Raw genomic sequence first — 6,495 nt, 5'->3', positions numbered from 1 at the left:
AAAAAAAAAAAAAAAGTGTGGTTAGCTCAGTTGTTAAAAGTACCTGTTCGGACAAGCTCAGACAGGTTCAGGGGTCGGCAGTTTGATCCCCAGTTCCACCCACACTCCACACCAGACCTGCACTTAAGACAGCCCATGCCAATCGAAAACAAAAAATTCTCAAGTTTTTAAGGGCCGGGAAAATAGCTCAGCAGATTAAAGTGCCTGCTTAGGCAGATGCAGGAGCCTGGAGTTTGATTCCTGGGCCTGTTATGCCTGTCATACACCCAGAGCATGCTGAGACTGTGATTGAGACTGGGCATGGTGGCAGGCCATAATCCCAGTGCTTGGGAGGCTGTAAACAGGAGGATCACTATGAGTCCTATCTATGCAGTTATCCCCTGTCCTAAGTACAGAAAAAAAAGAATAAAAAGTATGTGAATAATTACTTAGACTTTGACTTTAATTTAATAATTAGTTATTTGGCAACTAGTTTTATTAAATATTTTATTGTATAGACTAAAATAATTTAGATGTCTATGCTTTTTTTTTGTTTTGTCTTTTTTCTTTCTTTGGTGGAACTGGAGATTGAACTCAGGCCCTTGCACTTGACAGGCAAGCGCTTATTCTACTGAGTCATCTCCCCAGCCCCAAAAATAATCCATGTGCATTTTGAAAAATTATACACAATTTTGGACAGAATGTACTTCCTGCTTTGATAATTGAAAAGTTTGATATTAATATTTCCAATCTCATTTTCCAATTTTTGGTTTTTGGGGGATTTTTGTATTTTTAGGGAAGGATCTATAGAAAGGGTGTTCAGGGTCTCACTACTAGATCAGACTCGCAGTGATCCACCTGCTTACAGCCTCCCAAGTGCTGGGATTACAGGCATGCGCCACCAAACCATCTCAGTGCACCCCGGGAGTGGGGCCAGCATGGATCGAACCCCCAGTCCTGCACCTGGCCTGATTGTAGGCTTGTTAATCTGCTGAGCTATTTGGCTGGCCTCCAATTTTTGTTAACTTGCACAACATTAATGTTCATCACACTCACATTCCATTTTGTAATTCTGTTGTTTCTTGGCTGTCAATCCATATTTAAACTGAGGGAATCTCTTCACAGTCCTCTTACCACAACTTCCCCTCCTGAGCTCTTCAATTCTGAATTGGATAGCTTCCACTTCAAGTGGTATTACTTACAGTAGCATTCACATGTATACCCTTCCCTGAGTTGCCTCATGTTTAAGACATCTGCTTGCTACCTTTACAGGTGAACGACCTCTTGGCTGGTCCAATGTGTGAGGCCCATCATTTCTTACAGGCACTGCTCCCTCAAATGCTTCAGGCATTGAATGTTGCCATGAAGAAGTCTAAGGCCAGGTGTTTCCCCCTTTTATTGGCTTGCTTTCCTACCAGGAAGCCTGAAGATTTGTCAATCAGTCTCATTCTTTTCCCTGTCCTTCCCCTTTTCTTCCTCTTCCTCTGTCTCCCTCTTTTTCTGTCTTGCTATGAAGTAAAGACACAATGCTGCATTTTATCAAAAGTAAAAATGACTTAAATCCATCCAGAAAAAAATTGTAACAATCTGACAGAATTTTGGTTGTGAATGGTGTTTCCTAAGGACTTCCAAGCACACACAAACACCTTAAGTACCTGTCATCTTGAGAAAGAAGGAAAACCCGGAAAGCAGAAAAACAGGTCTCCAGATGCTCCAAACCACATCTCTTTCAAGTAACATGCAGGATGCTGGATCTATATCTGAGTGCGTTTTGCTCCTCCTCAGTCAGCTTGTTGGCCCTAACAGCTTAGAGATACCTAAGGGCTGACTGGGTCCTACAATCAAGCTAAGGTGAACTCTTAGAGATACTTATGCAAAGAGTCAATTTTTCAGGTCACAGAGAAACAAATATAAGACAAGAACAGTACTGATAAAATATAACATAAGAAATTCCAAGAAACAAATTCTACCTCCTCTGAGAAATAACAGAACATTAAATAACTACTTCTAAGTCCTGGACAGCAGACAAACAAAGACAAACTTCTTCAATTTAGAAATAGATGTCTTCCATAGAGCTACAGTTATTTCTCACAAGCCCCTGAGTGATGGCTAGAACATAATGACTTCCCACACTACAGGCCACTTTCTCCACCATCCTCAGTGGTCTGGTAAACAATGACAGACCAAAGTAAAAGCTCCGCGAAGTCTGGACCTGACCTCACCTAATGGGAACATAGGACTCCCTTTATACAGTTCATCATGTTCAGCTGAGACGGCCTAGCAGAGGCAAGCTGTCTTCAAGATAGTAACTCTCCCAATAGTCTGTATATAAAAGTAAATGGAGTGGAGGAGAGTGAATGGGAAGCTGTTTCAGATGCCTGGCTATGTACTGCCACCTGAAGAAATGGGACTGAGCAGAAGCACCCTGGACACCCCTTGAATGTTACATCTTTATTTAGGTTGTCTTCAATTGTACCAAACCAGATTTCCATTTCTTGAGCATCCAAAATTGGAAATACTTATGCCATGTTGTGTATTTTGTAGAACAACTGACATCAGTCATGTTATTGCAGAGATTAAAAATGAAAGATGTTAGAAACCCTGATAATTCCAGAGCACTAATTAAAGAAAAACATCACAGATCCTGATAGTGAAATTGCTAAAACTAGTGTTTGGTGTCCTTGACATGCCCTCTAGGAAAAATGTGACTAACAATCTCACACTATGCAGTGATGTGTACACATCTGCAGCATTTCAGTGCTGCCTTTTATCTACAAATTAATGGTAAGAAATATACCTGGATTTGTTCTGTGTGTAACAAAAAAGCTGCCCATGAAAGCCTAATGCTATATGGGCCTTTATGGAAATTCTCAATGACTGTTCTGATGTGAATGAGATCAAATTCCAAGAGGATGATTCTTGGTGTCCAATGAGACCAAAGAAAGAAGCTATGGAAGTACCCATCCAACCATGTACAAAACAGAAAGTTCAAATGTCCTTAGTAAACTTTGTTCAGTTACTGCAGCCAGTGAGGGAAGGAAAAACAAAACAAACAAACAAACAAAAAAAACCACTGAACACATCTTTATGTCAGAAACACAAAGCAGCCCAACCAAAGTGGTTTTCATGTATCAGCCATCTCCTACATGGCTGCCTAGTGGGACTTCAGTTGATCTTGCTGCTATTCCGCCCTCATTAACAGAACACTCAGTGCCATCCCACCATGCACCAATGTCAAGCATGTCATCAGATATTCCAGGTCTGGATTTTCTTTCTTATTCCAGTTGATTTCTGGCAATACTATCTTCCTACGTTTTTGGATAGTCTCACCTAACTCTTAACAGCAAGCAGTATGTCTGTCCCCACTACTAGCTCCCATGAAAGCAGTACTCATGTTAATTCATCCAGGAGCAGGAATGAGACAGGAGTTGTAACCAGCAGTGGAAATAGCACTCCTGACATCATCTCACTGGACCAAAGAAAGATACACTTGATTTCGGAATCATTCACAAAAACTGCTTTTTGCTGGATCTCTGGTCCACAGAAACATTTGTGGAGGGGTCAATTTGATATTTACTGAAACATCAGATGGATTCTTTCACATTCTGAAAGATAACATAGATGACAGCAGCAAGAACCAAATGACAAGAAAGGACTTCTCACACATGCTGTACACTGAGTGTCACATACATTCAGCCATAAACAGTCTTGAACAGTGGATTTCAATTTAATATTTTACTAGATGGAGTCTACATATCATTTAGAACTTTTTGTTATATAAAAAGCAATAAAATAATGTAAATATTTTTTTAAAATACAAATAGGAAGCAAAACCATGGGCTAAGAGTGAAAACAGAAGAAAGTGTCATGGAGATTTGTAAAATGAAAAAAGGGATAACTGCTGGACAGAATGGGAGAGAAAGTAAGATAGAACTGATGGACTTTTCTGAGGCCCAAAGACTGCCAGATCTAGAGTACTGAGAGAAAAACTTAAATGTTGGGAGCCGCAGGAAACTAGGAAATGGATCAAATGTGTGTAGGTGGGACTGGGCCTCAGTGCCTAAAGTAAACAAGCTACCTCAGTCCTGAGAAAAAACATCCTGTCTGGTTCAGGCCAGCTATTAGTTGCCAGGCAACCTTGTGTCATGTGATACAAACTTTGCAAAGGTATAAATAAAGGATCCTTTTGTTGTGCATTGAGTTAATCTTGCCCATCAGGTGGACTAGCAACCACCTAGCCCAGCCTTTTGTCTTCTTGTCTTTCTCATTCCTGCCGCCATGTCTCCCCAGGTAGAACCATTCGCAGTAAGACTAACAGATCCCTACACTTCAAGAATTTGGAAAGTGTATCTGGTAAGGTCCCCTACAAGCAGTATCAGAAGGTATATGTGTGTGTCCACATGCACATACATGCCCACATGCATGTGTATGTATGTGGACATGCACATGGGTTTATGTTTCCACTACTGGATTTGAATCTAGGGTCTCATGTATTCTAAGCAAATGCTCTACCCCTAAATTACACCCCCAGTTTTTTTTTTTATATTTTGAGACAAAGTATTGCTAAATTGAATTTCCCAGAATGGCTTTGAACTTGTAATCCTCCTGCATCAGCCTTCCAAGTAGCTGGGACTGTAGGTATGTGCCATCATGCCTGACCTGAGATGAGATGCCTGGGCAAGTGATTAATCCAGGCAATGCTCTCTGGACAAACAGGCCACGAAGTGAGACAAATAAGATATAGAAAGAGAAGCTAAGCAAAAAAGGAGATCTCAGCTGAGGTCTAGCTTTGGCTCAATCCCAAGGGGAGCTTGGTAGTAAGAACAGCACTACCATTTTCCCATGCAGAAGCAGCATCAGGCTCATCTATTCCATGTTAGTCAGTCACTGGCTGTGGGCTGCTATGAACAAATATCCTGGTTTGCTCAGGACTGATGCAGGTGAAAGTAAAGAGCTCTGGGCAATGCACCAACAACATCTACCACAGAAGGGGTTGGCTGGAATGTAGAATATGCAGAAATGAGATTATGGAGGGGCTGCAGTTCCTGATAATAACACAGTCTAGGAGTGACATGCCTAAGTGGACAGAAAAAACTCAGTTATCCTCTGAAGAGCTATGTGGCTTCTCTGGCTACCTAGCAATGAGAGGAAGGAGATGCACAACTGTCTTTCCCCCAATGGCAGCGGTGTGTAAAAGAATAATTCAATATCAGCCAATCTACTGCAAGACCTCCACGCACTGTTTGTGCCATCTCAGTGCTACAGATAACTGTACTGAAGAAAAGCATAAATCTACTTTAAATCTGTGTATAAAATTGAAATAATTTAATTTTATATTAAGGCCCTGCACCTGGTACATGCCTACAATCCCAGCACTTGGGAAGCTGAGGCAGGAGGATCATGAGTTCAAATCCATCCTAGGCTACATAGTTCTAGGTCAGCCTAAGCACCACTAGCAAGACTCTGTCTCAAAACAAACAAACATCATATTAGGAAAATACATGTGCTTTAGGCAAAGAAAATAGCATCATCTGTGGTATGGGGAAAGGAGAACCTGGTAGAGGAGTAACCTGACCTGACCATCATAAACATCTCATTAGAATTTATGGGGCTTTTGAACTAACACAGCAGCAATGAGACAGAGCTTGGGCCACTTTTACCTGAGAGACATTTTGAAAATGCAACTATCAGTCTCAGTCATTTATCAACTAACGGAAAAATGAAGGAGAAGGCAACTGAAAGGACGACCTCTTAGCTTGATTGAGCAGTCAGGGCAAAGGTGATAGAATCAGTATCAGAATTAAGAGCAAGAAAATATCTAAAATGAACAGGATATCTAGTTTGGAGATTTAGCATTATTAGTATTGAAAGTGATTATTTTTCAGAGATAGCTTGCTTTCTGTTAAAATGTGTGCAGTTTTAATAAGCTGTATGGATTTGCCAAGAACAGTGCATAAAGAAATCATGAACTATGCTTTCAAGTCCTTCTTAAATGGAGAATGTTAAGTAAATGTAGTACAAGTTTCATATAAATATAAATTAAAGACCTTTTTTGGTATAAGATTGCTAAAATTCAGCCAGAAAAGGAACTTTAGGTATTAAGAAACTCACCCCTTATCCTACCACCTCATTTTACAGAAGAGAAATAATCTCAGAGCCAGGTATGGTCACACACACTTATAACTCAAATATAGATTTGAGGACAGCCTAAGCTAGCTACAAGGTGAGTCCAAGGCCAGCCTAAACTACACAGTGGGACGGTGTCCCAAAAAGAAAACAAAACAATGCCAGATACTGAAACTTTCCCAACTATGTGGACTAAAGATAGCAGTTCATGCCAGGCATGGTGGCGCACACCTATAATCCCAGCACTCAGGAAGCTGAAGCAGGAATATCACCCAGAGTTTCAGTCCAGGCCAGTCTGAATAACATAATGAAGAAAGAAAGAAAGAAAGAAAGAAAGAAAGAAAGAAAGAAAGAAAGAAAGAAAGAAAGAAAGAAAGAAAGAAAGAAAGA

At 40.6% G+C, this 6,495-nt stretch overlaps 1 protein-coding gene and 1 pseudogene across 2 annotated transcripts in view; one reads left to right on the top strand and one right to left on the bottom strand.

The window, feature by feature from the left end:
- The window catches only part of Atrn (attractin), a 195,647-nt gene that overhangs the window by 103,661 nt on the left and 85,491 nt on the right, over window positions 1–6,495 (bottom strand). The gene's annotated exons all lie outside the window — the stretch shown is intronic.
- On the top strand, window positions 2,155–3,559 carry LOC105742562 (annotated as a pseudogene).

This window comes from Octodon degus, unplaced genomic scaffold (genome assembly GCF_000260255.1).
Source record: "Octodon degus isolate 3935 unplaced genomic scaffold, OctDeg1.0 scaffold00060, whole genome shotgun sequence".
Lineage (NCBI taxonomy): Eukaryota > Metazoa > Chordata > Mammalia > Rodentia > Octodontidae > Octodon > Octodon degus.
Note: the sequence above shows the minus strand (reverse complement) of the source record. Positions and strands in the feature narration are given on the sequence as shown.